Source organism: Triturus cristatus, chromosome 10, assembly GCF_964204655.1.
Source record: "Triturus cristatus chromosome 10, aTriCri1.1, whole genome shotgun sequence".
NCBI classification, from domain to species: domain Eukaryota; kingdom Metazoa; phylum Chordata; class Amphibia; order Caudata; family Salamandridae; genus Triturus; species Triturus cristatus.
Genome location: NC_140593.1, coordinates 1,126,314,586 through 1,126,338,094, shown reverse-complemented (window position 1 = coordinate 1,126,338,094; position 23,509 = coordinate 1,126,314,586). Strand labels below are relative to the sequence as shown.

The 23,509-nt window shown below is 46.1% G+C and overlaps 1 protein-coding gene across 1 annotated transcript in view; it reads right to left on the bottom strand.

Moving 5' to 3' along the window:
* LOC146796689 (testis-expressed protein 2-like) overlaps positions 1-23,509 on the bottom strand; it is a 223,467-nt gene that overhangs the window by 21,643 nt on the left and 178,315 nt on the right. The window lies entirely within an intron of this gene.

Sequence of the window (23,509 nt, the reverse complement as noted above, 5' to 3'; positions counted from 1 at the left end):
GCAATAGGTCTTGCATTTTTTGAGTTAGAGCTATTAGCATAGCTCAACAGCTACCAGACAGAAATTGCCACTTTGCAGGTGCCAAACAGAGCATTGCTCCGTGAAACGGCCTGAAAGCCTACAACGATGTTGATAGCCCACAAAATAAAAAGGCAGATGAGGATGACCAGGACGAACCGGGGACGTATTGGGATGGCCAACGCAAGCAAACAATGAGTGAAATCGCCTGGGCGTGACCCAAGCACGCAAAGGTGGAGAATCAGACTCAATGCACCAATAAAAAACCTGTATTTCTAAATGGCACAACAACGAACAAAAGGCAAATCATGTGCATGCCAAATGCTGATAGAGGAGATAACAGGTCATGCTCGCTGCCTAGGCTCGACCTAACAAGCATTAGTAAAGCCAGTAGGTCTCGGCAATCCGAGAGCTATGGGCGTTGTCAATGTCAATGTCTTTTAGCCATGCCAAATAACTGCACAGCTGTTGTTCAGAATGGCTGAAAGTCATATAAAAAAGTGCTATGACCCAGCCTGGGAGGTATGCAAACAGAATGCAATGGGATATTGTATGGGATATTCCGTTTTCAGACACTAGAGGGACTCACCACAGTGAGAAAAAAGCCTCAAATTGAAATGCATTATGCCACTTCATGCACGTATTGCGTTTTCTTTGTTGTTGCGCCAAACAAGGACCGATATTGTTAAATTAGTGATGATCCTTTTACTTTTCTTGGATATAGCGAAATCTAGCCGTTGTTTAAGAAAGAACACTAAGAAGAAAAAAACGAGAGCAGTTCGAAATGAAGTCTGGGTAGCAGGAGCCAGAGCTCGTAAAAACATGAGCACTCGTGTGGAGCGCTCATACACAAAGAAAAAAGAAGCTCCTAAAACGGGAGCAGTGGATGGACACAAGTACTTGGCCCATGCTCGCTCTAGGGAAGGCTAAACACAAGAGTAGGCGTGATGCATGCATGCCACGGGCAAATGGGGACAAAGGACATGAGACTGACGATGGAGCGAGCAGATGGTAAGCCAATAGGTGGGCTGAAGCCCACAGATTAAACACAACATGTCTCTTTGAGACAGCATGTGTTGTCTAGCCGAGACGTAATGATGTGTGGTCAATGTGTTGTGGTGGCACTGATGCTCCCATATCTCAGCTTTTCAAAGGCCTTGGATTTACTGTGGAGAGCTTTGACGTTTGTGGCTTCTCAGCACCTCAGGGGCTGCAGGGACCTATGTTACACCCCTGGCTCCCCCTCACCACTATTTCCAAGTAAGAAACTTATGACACATGGACATTTACAAGTCTGGCCTCCAAGCTCTAGACCAGCTGCCGACAGACAATCTGTGTTTTTTCTGTAAAAGACTGGTAGAGCATTTTCATCTATAACATGATCTGAAAATATAAAATTGGACCTGAAGTCTGCAGATTTTTAACTGCCAGTGCATATGTTATGACGGTCGACCTTTTATTGGACTAACCAAGGGTTGTTGTCTTGAAGATGGTGCAGCATATAAGCTTCCAAAATCCCAAAGACATCGAGCCCGACTTTGCACATGATGTCAGTCTTGCATTAAGTGACAGTACTGTCTGTAATTCTCTCACTCGTCCCTAGATGTATGGGTCGGTGCAGGGATCTGATTGAGCCCATCTGTGGACCACACATTTCCAAGGGCAGGCGATCCATCTTGATGCTGAGACACTGGGTAGGCCAGCAGAGGAAACACGGGGAATGAAGCCAAGGAGGCGTGTGATTGGTAGAAGAGAAGAGGGGCCTGGCAGGATAGGAGAATAGAAGATGGCTAGATGTGTGAGCGAGGCAGAGATGAAGATACACATCAGCAGGATACAGATGTCTTGAAGGAAGGAAGATATGAAGAAAATGACCTGCAAAGAAGGAGATAATCAAGTCCCAACCCTTGCCGCCCAGTCTCAGCTTCACGAGGTGTCAGAGAATGTAACATCTTGCAATAGAAGACCAAGTATCACAAAGAAATCCTCCTTGGACAAATAAACCACTCAAAGTGTGGGCAGACACTAAGATATTCAACTAACTCATTTCTTTCATTATTGAATTTCTTTAAAAAATGTTAATTATAGAATAAAAAATAACACCACCAATTACTTTTCCTTATAAACCCAACAATACGGCAGCCAGTTCTTTTATGCCTTATACAATCCAGGCATCTCAAACAGACCACAATTTCAAAGACACATATCTATTATTAAATTAATTGAAATACAAAATATAACACTCATATAATACCTTGATTGTTTTATATATATATTGAGGAATCTGATGATACAGAGACTACATTAAACTTCAGTAGCTAAACCTAGTAATGTCAACATAAAGGACTTGCATTAATGTTTGAAATTTATATAGGTTGATTGCACACATGCTTGTCAAAACAGCGATTTTTACACTATAGTATGTATTTGTTATTTTAGATAACCTTGTGCAGTCTGACACTAACAAAGAAGAGTCAATGTTAAATGCACACAGAACATACTTTTTACATTTGAAGGAAATTACCGTCTTGGGTAAATAATCTGGAACACTCCTTTCCATACCCGGGAGTTAATTATTTTCCAAATAAAACTGGATAAACACAGTTTTAAAAGTTCACTTTGCAGTAACTAAAAATATATATTCATCTATAGGATGAGATCACCATTGGTATCTAATTTAGAGAAGATTATATGAAACACACTCCTCGAATGGACAACAAATAATATCCATTTGCAATAACTAGGAGCCTAAAAGGGCAAGACTACACTATATAGATATGGATCGATCCTTGAAGCATGGCAGAGTGTGCATGGTATGGAATGCACTATATAAATGAAAGAATAAGCTCTATATAGCACGGAGGTGATGGCATGATGGAGGAATATGCCCATATGGGTAATTTGTTCCATAAAGGGGTGACCTGGTAATGGGAAAATAGGTCCACAAGACAAATGTGTTTTTATAACCTCCCCTTATATGTCGTATTGGAATAAATGAAGTTAAGAAATATTCTTTGGAAAGAAATAATTGTGGACAGACATTCAAAGATGTGGGTTTAAATTTAGATATTGCCTTACTTGACATATCCGATGCAGCCATGCTTGAAAAAACTGTGGTCCCGAAGAAGGTGCATGGTATTCCATTACCAGCACCGAAATGGGTGTTGACCATCTTTATTATTTATTTGATATAATCAACAGCAAGGATGTAATCATACTGTTTCGTAAGATCTACTGCAGTCAAATATACAGATTATATATCTTGCTCTCATGAGTTGTTTTGTATTTTTTTGTATTTCATTGAATTTAATAATAGATATGCGTCTTTCAAAAATGTGGTGTGTTTGTGATGTTTGGATTGTATGAGGTATGAATGAACTGGCTTCAGTAATGTTTGGATTTTAAGGAAAAGTAATTGATGATGCTATTTTTAGGTCTCTGAAGACAGCATGCATGCGCTGTCGCTTACGAGACATTTAGTTTATTAAGAGGGACTTTGAGCCGACCCTTTGCTTACCATTCATTGGCTTCATTGTCACTTATTTGCTGCCTCCTAATTGGCCAGAACATGCCAGTTTCTCTTCCTCTTCTATCATGTGGAGCATGGACCAAGTACTGATTGCTTCATTTTGATTAGTTGTTCTTCCATGGCTCACGCTTTGATTGAGAAGTTATTTTCCTTTCTTCTTCCCTTTTTGTTCTTGTTGTCCATGTTGCTTCTTCAATCAATCAATCAAGCATTTTGTATAGCGCACTACTCACCCGGAGGGTCTCAAGGCGCTTGGGGAGGGGGGGTCCACTACTGCTCGAACAGCCAGGTCTTGAGCTTCTTCCTGAAGGCGAGGTGGTCTTGGGTCAGACGGAGGTGGGTTGGGAGGGAGTTCCAGGTCTTGGCGGCCAGGTAGGAGAAGGACCTTCCTCCTGTAGTGGCTCTTCGGATGCAGGGGACGGCGGCGAGGGCGTGGTTGGTCGATCGGAGCTGGCGTGTCGGAGTGTAGAAGTTGAGGCGGCTGTTGAGGTATCTTGGGCCTTGGTTGTGGAGAGCTTTGTGTGCGTGGGTGAGGAGACGGAAGGTGATTCTTTTGTTGACCGGGAGCCAGTGCAGGTCCCTCAGGTGACCGGAGATGTGGCTCTGTCGGGGGATATCGAGGATGAGTCTTGCTGAGGCGTTCTGGATTCGCTGGAGTCTCCTCTGGAGTTTGGCGGTGGTTCCGGCGTAGAGGGAGTTGCCGTAGTCCAGTCGGCTGGTGACAAGGGCCTGGGTGACCGTCTTCCTGGTCTTGGTGGGGATCCACCGGAAGATCTTACGTAGCATGCGCAGGATGTTGAAGCACGACGAGGAGACGGCGTTGACTTGTCTGGTCATGGAGAGGGAAGAGTCCAGGATGAAGCCCAGGTTGCGTGCGTGGTCTGTGGGTTTGGGTGCGCTGCCCAAGGCGGTGGGCCACCAGGAGTCGTCCCAGGCGGAGGGTGAAGAGCCCAGGATGAGGACTTCCGTCTTGTCTGAGTTCAGTTTCAGGCGGCTGTTCATCATCCACTCGGCTACGTCTGTCATCCCTTTGTGTAGGTTGGCTCTGGCGGTGGCGGGGTCGTTGGTGAGGGAGAGGATCAGCTGGGTGTCGTCGGCGTAGGAGATGATGTTGAGGTTGTGTTGGCGTGCGATGGCCGCGAGGGGGCTCATGTAGACGTTGAAGAGGGTGGGGCTGAGCGAGGAGCCTTGAGGGACGCCGCAGATGACTTCGGTGGCTTCTGATCTGAACGGGGGGAGGCGGACTCTCTGTGTCCTTCCGGCGAGGAAGGAGATGATCCATTCTAGTGCCTTCTCTTGGATTCCGACGATGCTGAGGCGCTGCACTAGGGTGCGGTGGCAGACAGTGTCGAATGCCGCGGAGAGGTCCAGGAGGATGAGGGCCGCAGTTTCTGCGTTGTCGAGCAGGGCTCGGATGTCATCGGTGGCTGCGATGAGGGCGGTCTCGGTGCTGTGGTTGGCCCGGAAGCCGGACTGCGAGAGGTTGAGGGATCCGTTCGTCTCGAGGAAGGCGGCAAGCTGCTTGTTGACGGTCTTCTCGATGACTTTGGCCGGAAACGGGAGGAGCGAGATGGGGCGGTAGTTTTTGAGTTCGGTGGGATCCGCTGATGGTTTCTTCAGTAGAGCGCTGAGTTCGGCGTGCTTCCAGCTCTCTGGGAAGGTAGCGGTGTTGAAGGAGGTGTTGATTATGTCCCGCAGGTGGGGTGCGATGATGGCGTCGGCCTTGTTGTAGACGTGGTGAGGGCAGGGGTCGGTTGGGGATCCGGAGTGGATGGAGTTCATCGTGCGGATGGTGTCTCCGGTGGTGATCGGGGTCCAGGCGCGGAGGGTGGTGGTGGGGGTCGTTGGTGTGGTCATAGGGTGCGTCGGTTGTGTGCTGAAGCTGTTGTGTATGTCTGCGATCTTGCTGTGGAAGTAGGAGGCGAGGTAGTTGCAGAGGTCTTGTGATGGGGTGATGTCGTTGTTTTCGGCGCTGGGATTGGAGAGCTCTTTGACGATGTTGAAGAGTTCCTTGCTGTTGTGTGCGTTGTTGTCCAGTCGATCCTTGAATGCGGTTTTCTTGGTGGTGTGGATCAGTTGGTGGTGTTTTCGGGTTGCGAGCTTGAGGGCGGTTATGTTGTCTGGTGTAGGGTCTCTGCGCCAGGTTCGCTCGAGGGCCCGGCAGTTCTTCTTGGAGCTCTTGAGTTCATCGGTGAACCAGGGCGCTTTCTTACTGCCGGGTCTGCTGGGCGGGGTCCTCAGTGGGGCGAGTTCGTCTGCGCAGTTGCTGATCCACTTCGTGAGGATGTTGGCGGCCTGGCTGGGGTTCGCGGAGCCGGCGGGGGGGTCTTGGCTCAGGGCTGCGGCGAGTTGGTCGGCTGTGATCTTGTTCCAGTTTCTGCGTGCGACCTGTTGCTGGTGGTGGTGGGTCGTGTTCTTTTTGAAGCTGAAGTGGACGCAGCTGTGGTCCATCCAGTGGAGTCCGGTGGCGTGGCTGAAGGCGATGTGCTGGCTGGATGAGAAGACGGGGTCGAGTGTGTGTCCGGCGTAGTGGGTGGGGGAGGTCACCAGCTGCTTGAGACCGAGGTTGGCGACGTTGTCCAGCAGGGTGGTGGTGTTGCGGTCGTTGGTGTTCTCCAGGTGAAAGTTGAGGTCCCCGAGGAGGATGTAGTCAGCGGAGGGGAGGGCGTGCGGGCTGATGAAGTCGGCGATGTCTTCGCTGAATTGTGTGCGTGGTCCCGGGGGTCTGTAGATGAGGGTGCCTCTGAGGGTGGTCTTGGGGTCGGTGTGGATCTGGAAGTGCAGGTGTTCGGCGGCTGTGAGGGTGTCGTCGGTGTTGGTCGTGATGCGGATGGTGTTCTTGTGGACGATGGCGATGCCTCCTCCGGTCTGGTTGACGCGGTCCCTCCGGGTGATCTTGTATACGTCCGGGATGGCGATGGTGATGTCGGGCGCTGAGGAGGCGTTCATCCAGGTTTCCGTGAGGAAGGCGACGTCTGGGGATGCGGTGTCGATCAGGTTCCAGAGTTGGACGGCGTGTCTGTGGACGGAGCGGGTGTTGAGCAGGATGCACTTCAGGTGGTTGCTGCTGGTGCTCGATTTGGCGGGTGTTGGTGCAGTGCAGGTCCGGATGCTGGTGAACTTGCAGGAGTGGCAGCTGAAGGGTCCGTGGGTGCGTCTCGGTGTGGCTCGGTGGCATCCGGCCGGTGTTGAGTGCGTTGAGGTCGGTGGCGTCGTAAGTCCGGCGGGTGGGCTGGTGTTTGCGGGGGCCAGGGGGTCTGGCGCTGGGCGCGGTCCAGGTGCGGACGGGCACAGACGGGCTTACCTTTGGCGCACCTTCGGCGCTCATTCGGTGCTACCGCTGCGCGCGTCCGCTGCGCGGTGCTCAGGGGGCGTCATAAGTGAGGAGCCGGGAGGGCGGGTCAGCAGGGTGGCGGGAGCGGGGCGGCCAATGGGCAGGAGGGGGGCGGGGACGCCGGAGGGCAGTGGCGGAAAGGAGGACCGAGGGCGGCTCAGCGGCGGCTGGGTCGTCCGGCGGCTGGAGGGAGCTCACAGGTGGGGGAGGGCAGCAGAAGGGGGAAGAGGGGTACAGAAGGCAAGAGGGGAAAGGGGAACAAATGCAAAATACACAAGCGGAGGACAAGGGGAAACAAAAGGCACACATCAGATTACAGAAGGCAAAAAGGGGAAACAAATGCAAAATACACCAGGCGAAAGACAAAGGGGAAACAAAAGGCACACAGCAGATGGCAAACAGCGGCAAAAAAACGATGACAGTAGCAGGAAGTGCACAGCAGTCAGCAGGGCAGAGTACTGGCAGCAGCGGGCAGGAGCAGCGGTGTGTGGGGGCGACCTCGCCTGGAGCAGGCTCAGCGTAGCTTCTTCCCTACAACTCCCTGATGTCTATATTGCTTATTCCTTCCTACCTCAAACCCTGCTGTCCACATTGCACACCACATCATAGCACTTTTTTTTACTCTCCCGTTGTCCGCATTGCTTGTTCCCTGCTTCCCATTGCCAATCTCTCCTACACTCCTTTCAGTTGTTCATGTTGCCCATCTGCACCCGTCATAACAACATAAAACACTATGATGTGGGCAACTCTGGTTGAGTCATAGCATTTGCTTTCTAACTTTTACTCAGCAGCCGTGCTGGAGTACAACATGGCTACAAGATTGGCAAAGCCAATAGCTCTCACATAGGCAAAACCTAATAGATTTGCCAATGCTTGTTGTATGTTATTATTAACAGTTTTTTGAGAGATTCAATAATAAAAGAAATTCATTAAGTGAATATCTTACAGTCTGTCCTCACTGTGATTGATTTGTTTGGCCAAGGGGGATTTCTTTTGGACACTAGGTTTTCTTTTGCCCTTGTTCCCTTGGACATCTAAATAGAAAGCCTATTATTATTTGTTGTTGGGGGCACCTCATAACTTTTATAGAAATACTGCAATAAATCCAACAGTAGGAGGCACTGCGCTAATCTCCCACCTACTAGAGTTAATTTTCAAGCATCAGCTGTGGCCCACATCTTGGCCTAAACCCCGGCTGGTGGGGTTCGGGCAGCTGCCGTACATCAGTCCTATAGCAATCATGTCTTGCTGCACATTAAGTAGTTATCTTTAATAAATAGAGGATTCTCAAATTATTATATATTTTAAATATGCAGCACAAGCAGACTGAAATCCAGAGGTAAAGTGACTTTGCTGATATTTTGGTTCTAAATGCATGGAATATTCACTAAAGGACAAATTAGAGGTTTGAGATTTTTTTTAGAGAAATAAAAATGTTATGTTGCATCCCTGCAGTTCAAAGGATACAGGATTCAAGGATAAACACAAATTGGATTAAGAACTATGCTTTGACTGATACGCATGGTAGACCATACAGCGATAAGGTTCTTGGATAAATCACTTTAGACCAGTAGTCTGGAACAATTTTCAGAGTGGGGGTGCTGCCTTCTATATCACATCAACTGTCACAGCAGCTGGTTTGGTATGGGAGTTGGGTGGGAGGGGAAAGTTTTCACAGCTGTTACAGGGATGGGGAGTGGGTTTCCTTGGGCATTGGAAGAAGATCGCACACATGGGCACGCACTCACCCTACATACTATAGCTTACAGACAACAACATCCCCTTAGACATCTTCATGGCACACACAAGTTAAGCAGCTTACCATGGAGCTACACATTTGGCCACATCCGTAACACGTTTGTACAACAATGACTCATATGGTCCATGATTACGTTCCTCACCTGTCACATTAGAGGGCTCAACGACCATGGAAAAGCATGGTTTACTCACACATACCTAATCAGACATAGGATAGACATCTGTTTCTTGCAAGAAAAACTCCTCAAGAACTCTTCAGACCCCAAACTGCATAATAGACACTGGGGAGAGGTGCATATTCTAATTATGCTAGAGGAGTAGCTATATTGATACATCATGGCATTGGCTGGATGACATCCCGCCATATCACTGACCCCGAAGGTAGATAGTTCGTTATGGGTGGAACCCTGGGGACTACCCCTGCAACACTGGCGGCAATCTATGGGCCCAATACAGATGACCGTGGCTTTTTTTACACTCTTTGGTCGAAAATCACCTTGATAGATTGTGACACAGTAATATGGGGTGGCGACTTTAATACCATTTTGAATGATACACTTGATGACTTGGGCTCCTCCTTCAACCTGCACCCCAGGGCAAGCCAGAAAATAATATCCTTCCTTCAGGAACAGGGACTTATAGATATCTGGTGGAAATAGCACCCAGAGACAGTAGAGGGCACTTGTACTTTCCCGCATCACAACGCCTTGTTCATGCTGGACTTCTGGCTGGTGATCGGAGATGTGGCATCCTGGAATATGGACCCCCGACACATGCCACGTACACTATCTGATCATACACCTATCCTCCTTAGATGGTCCATACCCTAGACAGCCCCCGGGCATATAGCTGGCACCTGCCCCCAAACGCTCTATTGGAGGCGGCCTTCAGGGAAGAGATCCGGAAGGAGATACTACAGTTTTCCTCACTTAACGTAGGATCGGTATCATCCTCCTCGATGCTCTGGGAAGCCTTCAAGGTTGTGATCAGAGGAGCATGCATAGCCAAACTTTTGGGTGTGTTTAAGTCCATAAGACAGACCTTAGTGCGGCTAGAACAAGACATCCGTGACACCGAACTAACATATTATCGCAATAGAGGATCCGAACAATTAGCTACCCTGCGAGGGAAAAATCACAGAACACTAGGAAGAATCTCACAGGGAAACTCATTTCTTAGTCAAACACGCCAGAGCTAGATGCTATGATGAGGGGGATCACCCAGGTAGAACTCTGGCTACAATACTCACACGTACACGGGCCTCATCATATATTGTCGAGCTTTTAGGTGACAATTCCAGTCCAGTGAGAGGACAGCGTGCCATACTTAACCACCTTGTTGATATCTACGTCTCAGTCTATAGCTCCTCCTGTGCCAGTTGGAGTGCAGACTTGCTTGAATACTTAGACTCGATTACGCTGGTGTGGCTAGATGAAGCACAATGCTCCTACCTTGACAAACCTTTTACTACCGAAGACATAATCCAAATTATACAAAGTATGCCAGGTGACAAAGCCCCGGGGCTCGACGGGTTATTAGACTCCTTCTATAAAACATATGCAGCAGTATTAGCACCCCACCTCCTCACAGTCTATCAAGAATCTCTGGATAAGGTTTCCCTACCCCCATCCATGGATTAAGTTGTGATTATATCACTCCTAAAACCAGACAAGCTTGCTAATCTACGAGACTCATACCGCCCTCTGTCCCTCATAAATATTGATACTAAAATACTTGCCAAATTGCTCGCTATCAGGCTACAACCTCTCCTCCCACTCATCGCCAGACCGGACCAGTTGGGGTTAATTCCTGGCAGATCCACGGCACACAACATTTGCACCTTTTTCTCCACACTTCATCACCTGGACCCTCACTTACTGGCACTCTCTGCCTTCCTGGATGCTACAAAGGCTTTGGACTCACTTGAATGGTCATATTTATTCACTATCCTAACCAGAATGGGCATTAGCACAAAATTTGTTCAACTAATCTGCTTACTCTACACCAATCCCACCGCTAGGCTGAAAGCTAACAACCTAATCTTTGACCCATTCCCGGTAACCCGGGGCACCAGACAAGGATTCACTCTCCCCCCTCTCTTCTTTGCTTTTGCTATGGAACCACTGGCGGCAAGAATGCACCAGCACCATACACCTAGAAGACTGGGTTTCACAGATAGATGACTAATAATCTCAATTTACGCGGACAAAATTACCCTTTACATACGCAAGCCCGAGGAGAATCGAAACCCCGTGTTGATGGAAATTACACAAGTTGGGGGACTGTCTGGGGTGAACATCAATTGGCCAAATCAATACTCTTTCCCCTAACTGCCGACACACTCCTCTTCGAACTGGAGTACCCTTTGGCTTGGGCCACGGGCCTAATCAAATATCTGGGGATCTGGCACAGTCGAGATACACAGGAACTCTGGTGCAAGAATTACTGCTGTGCTGTGAACTGGCTTGAGGGTAAGATTTCGACCTGGTCCCAGTTGCCCCTGTCCTTGGCTGGCAGGATTGCCACAGTGAAAATGGTGGTACTGCCAAAGTTCTTAAATATATTTGCTAATATATCCCAGCCACTAAACCATGCATTCTTGAAGAAACTTTGCTCCCTTCTGGTGGCCTTTGTGGGGGCAGGCAAACAACCCTGCATCTTGTGGGAGCTACTGACGCTGTCATTACCACAAGGAGGCCTAGGATCACCAGACTTCGCATTATATGCCCTCTGTGCACAAGCCCAATATTTACACTTCTGGTTATACCAGGCACCATTCCAACCTCACGTTGCCGTTGAAAAAGACAGGTTGCACCCACCCCACTGCAAGTTGCTGTCCATCAAGCCTATAGATCCCCAGAGGTGAAATAGATACAGTGGAGACTCTGAGATGGGCATGGGGGGACTGCGCAGACGAGCAAGCATTCCGACACTCTACGTCCCATCTATCCCTCTGGCATATAACCCTCTTCTTCCTCCTCTGCAAGACAGCGGGGCCACGCTGTGAGCTCACCGACTCGGTCTTACTAATGTGGAAATATGGATTTTTCTGGTCAGATATGTCCCCTATCTTGGACCCCAACGGTTCTATGTGCATATTACAAGTACATGTATGTTTCCTCCAGTTCCAGTTATGAAGACGCAAACACATGTGCGTCCACCATCAACATGTCCTCTGTCAGATCCGCCATGAATGGACCGGATATTCCATTCCTAAGTACGAAAGGCCACCGCCTTTATATGGTTCACCTATGCCATTTTACAGTCCAGGCAAGTAGGCCCTGATTCTGTCGTCAAACTCTTCTTGCCTTCTGCCTCTGAAAAACTCCAGTCTGAGCCTGCATCTGTGACCATGAACTTTGTCTCATTCTCTGCGCGGCTCACGAAGCCTGACATCAGCCTATTCTCTGCCAAGAACTGTATTTCACCTTCGAGTTATCTGCTTCACCCCTCAGCCGATGCATTCCTGTCTAGTAGTTTAAGTAAACATTCCTTCCAGCTACCGAGCAATGGCTCGGCTTCTCTGTCTTTATGCAAGTAATTCATAGTCCTGTTACCATGGAATATTCCTACAACCTCGCATTTAGTGTAGACACTTAGACGCTTGTACACGCGCGCACAGTCAGTATAGAATAGATTCTGTCCGAGAGTCCTTCTTTTGTGGATAACATAGTTCTTTAAACATAGGATGTTAGATATGATTTGGGATTAGGTTGACTTGACCCCCCAGACTTTTCGTCTCCACATGTAGAGCTAAATGTCAAGTCCCCTTCACCCCCTAGTTGCACGTCAATCACACGTCATGCTGCTGCGCGCGCATCTATGCCAAGTATTATCTTATAGATCCACCTATATATGACATCATAACCAATTATGTTCCTTTTTACTCCTTATTACACCCATTTTCGGTTACGCATATGAATCGTCATTTTCCTTATCAATTGTTACGCCTACTGCATTCGCTTCATTGTAATGTATGTACTATAAAAGTCATTTCTTGTCAATAAAGTATGTACTTCACTTCCTGAACCTCCGTGGTGATGGAACTTGGAGCAACCGATTATAATCGATCATTGGAATAAAGCCCATTCCGAACCTCTGATACCACGGATTCTGCCTCTCATTTTACTGAGCTATTTTATTATGTTTCCGTATCAAATTAAGTCCCGGTAAAGGAATTTTATTTACCACATGAATGGCGCCCGAACAGGGACACTTTCTCATCTCACGCGCCGGCGGTGAGTTGCAGGCCCGGTCTCCTGCCGCAGCTGGACGGACCATAACGCGTACCAGCAGGATTTCCTGTATCTCCCTCCGGTCAAGCGGGGGCGACTGAGGCTGCGATCAACACCCAGACGAGGCGGTGAGAAGTGCGAAGTATCCCGACCAGAGCCTAGCTGAGAGAGCAAGATCCGAGGTATACAGAGGCCCACCAGTTCGAAGTCAAGTCCAGTTTCCGACGAGTCGAGTCGAGTCCAGTCCGGTCCAAGTTCACTCTCCGAGGCCTTCCGTTTCCGAAGCTACCCGGTGAGTACCATTGCTGGGGAGGCATTTCTGACGTGCACATAGGTTGTGCCGGTCAAGACGGGTTTGGGTACACAAATCCGGTCTGCACTGTTTTAGCAGTGTATATGTACTGTATATGTACTGTTTAGCAGTATATCAAGTATTCCGAAGTATCTAGTTATTGTCAAAGAATTATGCTTGGTGATTAGTTATGCAGACGATCATCATTGTTGGTTATTTTAAAGGTTAAAAAAAAAAAAAATGTTTAATGTTTAATGTTTAATGTGTTAAACGTCCTGCATATTGTGGTATGAATGGTTGTTCATTATTGTGCTTTTGTACTAAGTGTGTTCAAGATTAAGTATCAGATCAGTTCTCAATATGCCGCTCTTTTCGAAACTAAGACAGATCACTACAAGAAAAGGGGTACTCGAAGAAGCCGTTCCTATTCCTCCTAGGGACACTCCAGGGTACTTCATGTATCATAAACATGGCTTAGACGCTATATTATTTCTTGATTTATGGGTAGACTACACCAAGGAATTACCAGAAAGTCAGAGGTGGCCCACAGCGGGAACCTGGGATGCAGAGTGCATCATGAAAGTAGAAGAAGAGTTATGGAAAAGGAAAGTCAGACAGTCACAGAAAGATGCCGTTGAGTTATGGCGTAAAGAATCTCATAGACGTACAGAAAAAGCACGTAGACAAGAGGAGAAGAGTAAAGAGAATTCCAATAAAGTTCGAGAAAATCTATTAATTGAGGAAGGTATCCGAGTGAAATCGGAACAAGTAGACAGACAAAGAAATGCCCTTATGAATGGTATGTATCCCCTTCTGGCCGAAGGATTACCTAAAGCTACTCCAGAAACACCGAAAGACTTGCCGCCCCCATTATTCCCAATAAAGGTACATCCTAAGGGGCATCCCAGAACTGCAGAAGATGTTTTTCTTTCCTCATATTTAGACGACGCAGCTCCCGAGTATGCTAATTCCGCCCCACATAGACCGCCTATCAGGGAGGTTCAACGCCAAGACCCAGTACCCGTATCCCTACAGCAACAGATCGTGTCACAAGTTCCGACAAGCACATCTGTTTCTACATCTGTTCCCACAGCTGCTTCTATAGCTGTGTCCACACCTATAGTTGCTGTGTCACGTTCAACGAATCCTTTCACATCAGACACCCCAGATGGGGCTACGGGAGGTGTTAGTAACATTTTTTCTACGCCACCCAGAATAAATAAACTTACTTTTCAAGAGTCAGCACATTCACGTACCCCCAAACTCATAAATGCCCGTACGCTTAAGGAACTTCTTGTAGATTGTAGATATGACCCTGTGCCCGGCAAAGAGGACGAAATGACCCTGGCATCATTACGTATCAGACGAGCCGCAGTGTACTTAGGGAAGTTACCAGGAATGACTGCGCATCTAGATAAAATATACCATTTTGTCCAAACAGGGCGAGATCCAGAATGTATTAACAGAGCTATGGAATATCAGAAAGTGGAGATACAGGGGGAACTGTTACGTTTCCTCATAAATTGTGTGATCAGAAATGAAGACCGACCGGGGGTAGACCCGGAAGCAATGCAAATTCTTACCAGATGGAGCCAGAATATATCAGAAGGAAGACATGATAAACAAAATTGTATAATAGCCATGTGCCGAAAGATCCGTAAAGAAATAGAACGCCTACACAAAGAAAGATTAGCAGTAGACGAGTTCGAACAAAACGAGGAGGAAGGGTCAGGACTGCCCGCAGGACAGTCAGACACCATAGCCTATGTAGGTAAAGGAAGATCTTGTAATAGTAATAGATGTCCTATTGACCCGATACGTCCGATATGTCCAGATAATAACAGGAATTTCCAAATACCTATAATTAACATCAGGTCTAACGAGCATTCGTTCCAAGCAGCCGACAAACTACTCCGAGAACGAAGGGGTTACCATTTTCTCGATTCTATGGATGAACAAGAATTAGCCAGGTCAGCTGTCCATTGGGTGGACAGTCCCGGAAAATATAGTGATGATACAGTAGCACGCGCATTTTTGAATCTCACCCCAGATGAACAGCGTTTAGCTGGGATTTATATGATTCAACAACTCCTTATACTATATCAGAGTCAGCATTCGGACCCTGGTCCCTTACCTGACATATTGACTGAATTGCTTATGAATAGATGGAGAGGTTCAGGTACTAAATTAATTAAAGAAATTCTAGAATCAAGAAAGCAGTATATTCTTTTTGTATGTTCAGACCGTGTCTCATTGCCCATCAAGGAAAGAACCACGTATTACATGGATAGACAGAATCCCTTACGAGAAGTGCACCCAATAAAGGGCGAGGACAACGAGTTTAAGCGCGTATTTGTATATACGCCCATATCAAAAATAGAATTGTTAGAAATGAAGAAAGTGGTACCCAGTCATGACAAAGATCCAGCGGGTTTTCACCGAGAAATTAAAGACATGTTACTCATGGGAGAGTATACCTATCCCGACATTATGACAATATTAAAGGTATTGATGCCTGCTGGCATTTATGAGAAACTCAGGGAAAAAGAGTGGGAGGTAGGAGACCAAAAAATAGAATGGTCAGTATTAGAAGCAGAAGAAAAGGCCCGAACTGCAGGAGCAGGACTCGGGGATAAAACTAAAGCACTACCAGGTTTATTAGTACAGGTACTGCCACGTTTATTAACTACGAAAATGGAAGATTGGGGTACAATTTCAGCCTGTAAACAGAAGCAAGATCAAGACACTAGTGATTACTATGCCCGATTTGAAAAATGTTTTGGTATAAATAGTGGCCTAAAAGCAAGTAGCGAATCATATCCGCATCTGTTTGTAACAAAATTAGTAGAAAATGCTCTGCCCCAAGTAAAGAATAGAGTATTAAAATTCGAGAGTACCTGGCAAGGTAACACTCCATCACAAATGTTACAAATATTACAGTACCATCACAATAGAATTAGAGAGGAACAAGAACATGAACACAGACGCATGAAAGACACGAAAATGAAAATGCTAGTTTCTCAGACAGTTCCAGCTGAAGGACATAAAAAGGGTATGACACATTCCGGTGATTCAGCCGGACCTGTAAAAGGGACATGCAATTATTGTAAAAAGCCAGGTCATTACGTACACGATTGTCCAGTTTTGAAACATAATATCGCCATAGGTAAAACACAAGAAAGACCACGGCAGAATGAACAAGGAGCTCCGCAGCATGCACAGTCCATGCCAGCTTCACAACAGTCTATACAGTTTGTGCCAGCTGCACCAGCGCTGCCTGTTGCTGCCACACAAACCACGACACGACAACTGTACCAGACCGCACAGTACGACTATCCTGATTATCAACGATACGCATGAACAAGCCTAGAGAGGGAAGTTGACTTACCCCTTATCGAGATCCCTGTAGATCAAGAAGGACCTTATGTACATAGTGAATTATTAGGCCAAGACAGAAAATTTTTACTCGATACAGGGGCAAGTCGAACAACCATAAAACGTAGTGAAGTTCCAGGGGCACCCCTCTCAGGCTCTCAGAATATTTCCCTTGGTTTTTCAGGAAAACCTATTGTTAATGAAGTGTCACAGCCTCTTCCACTTACGATAGGACCTTTGACCCGAACTACAGATTTATTGCTTACTAAATCATGTCCAGAAAATCTGTTAGGAATAAAAACACTGAAAGCTCTAGGAGCTATAATATGTTGTTCTCCGGAAGGAGTAAGGTTGTTTTTACGTGATTTTAAAGGTCATTATGTGTCTAGAGACATGGATCCCCGACTGCAGACTTTACCTACACATCTATGGGCACAAGGCCCTACTGATGTTGGATGCATGAATATTACACCATATCGAGTCACATTAAAGGCAGGAGTGGTGCTACCACGAATGCGACAATACAAGTTACCACCAGATGCTGTAGTGGCTTTACTACAAATCATTGACAAGCTCATTACCCAAGGAGTAGTTGTAGAAACAGACTCCAATGTATGTAATTCACCGATAATTCCGATTCTTAAACGAACAGATCCAAAGGCCCCACCAGTATATCGATTGGTTATTGATCTGCGCGAATTAAACAAATGCATTGTGCCACAATTCCCTGTGGTCCCTGATATCTCGTCATTATTGACAGCCATTGATTCCGAAGCAACATTCTTTACTGTAATTGATCTTAAAAACGCCTTTTTCAGCGTCCCAATAGATCCGGAAAGCCAATATTTGTTCGGATTTAGTTTAAATGGACGTAGCTTTAAATTCTCACGCGCACCTCAAGGATTTACAGAAAGCCCCAGCATCTATAGCCAAGCACTGAAACGAGAACTCGACAGTATCCACATGCCAGTTAACACTGCTCTGCTTCAATACGTCGATGATCTGTTGATCACCGCGAGAAGTGAACCTGAATGTGAAAAAGCATCACTGACAGTTTTACAATTTCTAGCCGAAAAGGGGCACAAGGTGTCCCCTTCTAAGCTGCAATTCTGTGTCCAGCGAGTTATTTATCTTGGACACTCGCTGTCCAAGGAGGGAAGGCAGCTTACACCCGACCGCATTCAGTTAATAGCTAACATGCCAATACCCAAGACACAAAAGGAGGTGCGGGCTTTCATAGGCCTCACGTCATATTGCAGGCAGTGGATCCCTCAGTACGCATTTCTAGCAAAACCACTCATTCAGTTGACAACACAGGAGGCAGCCACATCGACTGTTCTCCCTTGGACTCAGGAACATACACAAGCTTTTGAAAGCCTAAAGAAAGCTTTATGTCAAGCACCTGTTTTAGCAACGCCATGTTACAGAAAACAGTTTACACTCTTTGTTACAGAACGCGAAGGTACTGCCTTGTCAGTACTCACACAGGAACAAGCAGGAGCACACAAACCATGTGCTTATTTTTCTAGTACATTAGATCCCGTAGCTCAGGCTTTGCCTGCATGCCTAAAATCAGTGGCAGCGACAGCTTTAGCAATCAGACAAAGCGATGCCATAGTGTTAGGACATCCATTGACAGTTCAAGTACCACATGCAGTAGAGGTTCTTGTAAATAGAACGCAAACACAACACTTGACTATAGCGCGACTTACAGGGTACGAACTTACATTGTTTCAGCCACACATAGAAATCAGACGCTGTAACACATTGAATCCTGCTACACTTTTGCCAGTAACCGGAACAGACCCACTAGCCCATGACTGTATTGAAGTTATTACTATAACGACGAAACCCAGACAAGACTTAACCGATGTCCCATTGTCAGACCCAGACCTGACATTGTATGTAGATGGTTCATGTATGAGAACAAATACAGGAGAGTTAGTGGCTGCTTACGCAGTCACAACAGAGACTGAAGTCATTGAAACAAATCATATAAATACTTTGTCAGCTCAAGCCGCAGAGCTCATTGCTCTGACACAAGCCTGTATTCAAGCCACAAATAAAAAAGTCAACATATACACTGATTCACGTTATGCATTCGGAGTTGTACATGACTTCGGCGTGCTATGGCGAGAGAGAGGTTATTTAACTTCCCACGGTGCCCACATTCAGCACGGACCCCTCATTCATGCCTTATTAGATGCAATACATCTACCTACTGCAATATCAATTATGAAATGTAAAGCTCATACGAAAGTCACTGATATCATTTCTCAAGGCAATGATCTAGCCGACAGAACAGCTAAACAGACTGCTCAAACCCAAACATCCGACATGACAAAGACAATAGTCCCGATGCCGACACATTGTATGACAGTTAAAGATCCTACTTTTGACGTAATTGACATACAGACACATGCTACACCAGACGAAATAAAGAAATGGACTGAATTAGGAGGGATCCAAACGGACCAAGGATGGATGATGAAGGAAAAGTCTGTGTGGTTCCTTCCTGATTCAATGGTCCAAGTTATAGTTAACACTATACATAGTCCAGCACATCTAGGAGAAAAAGCTATGCTAGATAGCATTCAACACATTTGGTTCAATAAACATTTACGAGCAGCAGCCAAACAAAAGGTCCGTACCTGTATGATCTGTTGCCAGTTCAACCCAGGAAAAAGTGTTCCCGTAGAACAAGGTGGATTTCATCCTCCTAATCACCCTTTTGAAGTACTCCAGATGGATTATATCCAGATGGAACGATGTCGAAGATTCAAATATGTTCTCGTAGTTGTCTGCGCTCTGTCCCGCTGGACGGAGGCATACCCGGTTTCAGATTACACTGCCCCGACTACTGCCAAACAGTTAGTTCGAGAATTCTTCCCACGATACGGTTTACCACGTGTTGTTCACTCAGATAACGGCCAGCCGTTCTCATCCGAATTAATGAAACATGTTTCACTTTTGTTAGGTTATCAGTGGAAATTCCACTGTGTCCGACACCCCGAAGCAGCAGGTCTCGTAGAAAGACATAATCAGACCCTGAAAATTAGATTGTCCAAAATATGCAGGGAGAAAGGTGTCGACTGGGTAGTAGCACTACCAGTTGCACTCTTTTACACAAGAATGGTAGCACACTCTCGAACAGGGCTATCCCCGTATGAGGTGATCTTCGGCAGACCACCAAATATGTGGGGGACGCCTATACCACGCAAAATAACTGATATTGACTGTAATATGCTGACAGATTACTTGGCTTCCTTGATGTCTGCACTACAATCTTGTCGTTCACAGGTAGCTGCAGCCTTTCCCGACAACACTAAGGTGAAACCCCATGACGTAATTCCGGGGGACCTCGTCCTTGTGAGGAATTTCGACCGAAAGACTCAGCTGGAGCCCAGGTGGAAGACACCCAAGTTGGTCCTGCTGACCACAAGGACAGCCGTGAAGATCGAAGGCAGGAAAGGATGGATTCATTCAAGTCATATCAAGAAATTTCATGGACTTCCTTCAGATGTAAACAGCCCACCTCGTGTGTCCTCACCAATTGACTCAAAACTACCTCTGGCTGAGGCCGACAGTAAAGAACTTTATAAACTAAAATTAAGGCCTAGGCCGTCGGACGATTTGATTGTTTAAGTCCTCTCCTAGGTGAAGCGGTTGAATCTGTCTCCGACATGTATCGCCTAGACCTGAATCATGGACAGTCTCGAAAAATGATGAAACGACAGGCGTATTGTAAATCACTGCGTAGCCATTGCATAGTGACATTATTAATCTTGTTTTTCTTAAGTCTTTTAATAATTACTGCAAGTATATTGTTGCACATATATTACCCTATTGCCAGAAACGTTTACAATGTTACTGCTGAACATTCTTTTAGTGACTTACCCCCGCATGAATTGTCTTATAGACTTGCGCTGCGCAATAACACTTTCATTAGTATGTTACATCATTCCCATCAGACTAGTAATGCAACTAATTGTTGGGTGTGTGGCCGGCTCCCTCCCTATCAGAATTATGAAGGAGTCCTGCCTTTCTTTCCACATCCGTTTACACATAATGGCTCCTGTGGAGCATGGTTCAGCTTAATCAATTCCATAGACTCAGATACAGCCGTTTACCAAGACCAGTGGGTATGGGGAAATCTGAACCTAGTTTTATTCAAAGTCTGTTACCCTGACAAGGAGGGTCGCCCCAAAGGAACAGGAACTGATCTAGAAAATGAAGTATATGGATTAGGTAATTTTACTCCTAATCTCATGGTTCTAAATGTCGAATCCGAAGTTGAACTAGTTTTACCAACTATGTCAGTATTCCCAGCGAAAGGTGAATTGTGTGTAAGAAAAGTTGGTTCCATACATATGGGCCATAGTAAATGCACTACTACAGTAGAATTCAGTGATCAAGGCAAATCTTCATTTAGAGCTTATCGCCACTCCTACTTTATATGTGGTCAGACTGCATATATGCGTCTACCTCTAGATTGGGATGGTACCTGCTACATTGCATTCCTTTTGCCACCTGTTTTCCTAGCTCCTCCTGATTATTATAGAAATATTCATTTAGTACACAACAGAGAGCGGAGAGATCTCCCAATTGTCGATTACACTGAAACAGCATGGGAAAAATACACAGATTTCAATAAAGGCATCTTTCCCTATATAGGTACTGTTACTAATAGTAAGCTGATACGTAGATTAACTAGAACCCTTGAAGCGGTAGTGAATGAAACTATTTCCGCCTTAGGCAATTTAACAGAAGAGCAGTCTGCTATGCGGATTGTTGTGCTTCAAAATCGTCTTGTCCTTGACGTCATCCTGGCTGATAGGGGCGGAGCTTGTAGGGTCATCGGATCAAGCTGCTGCGTATTCATACCAGAAAATTCGCCATCTGTATATAAAGCTATAACTCGCCTTCATAAGATTGTAAGCCAGATACACCAGAACCCAGGCACTTGGACTTGGTCCGGTTGGTTTTGGAGTGTGATATCAGCCTGGGGATGGAGAGTTCTATCCTTCCTAGGTATTGGCCTTCTCATACTATTCAGTTGCTGCTTATGCCTGCAATGTGGACCAGCGATTTGTGGTCTGTGTGCCACATCGTGCATTCCACATCAAGATTTTCATTCAAGATCCCGGAAGAAGAAAGAAGAACAAATGATGCTATATGAACAGATCAATGGATTAATGAAGATTGATATCTCTTGACGGGCAAGTAGGGGACAAGGAGGGAATGTGGAAATATGGATTTTTCTGGTCAGATATGTCCCCTATCTTGGACCCCAACGGTTCTATGTGCATATTACAAGTACATGTATGTTTCCTCCAGTTCCAGTTATGAAGACGCAAACACATGTGCGTCCACCATCAACATGTCCTCTGTCAGATCCGCCATGAATGGACCGGATATTCCATTCCTAAGTACGAAAGGCCACCGCCTTTATATGGTTCACCTATGCCATTTTACAGTCCAGGCAAGTAGGCCCTGATTCTGTCGTCAAACTCTTCTTGCCTTCTGCCTCTGAAAAACTCCAGTCTGAGCCTGCATCTGTGACCATGAACTTTGTCTCATTCTCTGCGCGGCTCACGAAGCCTGACATCAGCCTATTCTCTGCCAAGAACTGTATTTCACCTTCGAGTTATCTGCTTCACCCCTCAGCCGATGCATTCCTGTCTAGTAGTTTAAGTAAACATTCCTTCCAGCTACCGAGCAATGGCTCGGCTTCTCTGTCTTTATGCAAGTAATTCATAGTCCTGTTACCATGGAATATTCCTACAACCTCGCATTTAGTGTAGACACTTAGACGCTTGTACACGCACGCACAGTCAGTATAGAATAGATTCTGTCCGAGAGTCCTTCTTTTGTGGATAACATAGTTCTTTAAACATAGGATGTTAGATATGATTTGGGATTAGGTTGACTTGACCCCCCAGACTTTTCGTCTCCACATGTAGAGCTAAATGTCAAGTCCCCTTCACCCCCTAGTTGCACGTCAATCACACGTCATGCTGCTGCGCGCGCATCTATGCCAAGTATTATCTTATAGATCCACCTATATATGACATCATAACCAATTATGTTCCTTTTTACTCCTTATTACACCCATTTTCGGTTACGCATATGAATCGTCATTTTCCTTATCAATTGTTACGCCTACTGCATTCGCTTCATTGTAATGTATGTACTATAAAAGTCATTTCTTGTCAATAAAGTATGTACTTCACTTCCTGAACCTCCGTGGTGATGGAACTTGGAGCAACCGATTATAATCGATCATTGGAATAAAGCCCATTCCGAACCTCTGATACCACGGATTCTGCCTCTCATTTTACTGAGCTATTTTATTATATTTCCGTATCAAATTAAGTCCCGGTAAAGGAATTTTATTTACCACACTACCTTCAGCGATCTATATTCGGACAATAATTTCTTAACCCCTCCGACCGGGACTGGGGAGTTCCTCCCATCCATGTCGGACTTGATCTTATATTATCAAATCAGGGCCAGGAGTTGGCAGGTACATGCCTCCCTTCCGGCATGCCCCCGTCCTGTCACCGTTAGACCACATGCTGACCACCCCATCACCCCAGAAACTTATAACACGCCTCTACAACACCACACAATGCACCTCACCAGCGACCACAGCTAAGGCACTAGCCTACTGGCGCACTGAACTTGATCCTCCCCCCAGTGATGAACAGTGGACCTATTGCTGCTCCCAGCTCGAGCTCCTCTCCCCCAACTACAAACTACGACTAATTCACTTTAAATTCCTCCATTGTGTCTACAGCACCCCCCTGCCAATGCATAGAATGGGGTTTTTGACCTGACGCAAACTGCTGGAGATGCAAACACCTGCAGACAATATTTGTGCACCTAGCATGGCTATGCCCCCCCATTACTAACTACTGGGACAGGGTCTATGATGTAATACACGAGGTCACCAGAGTCAAACCAGA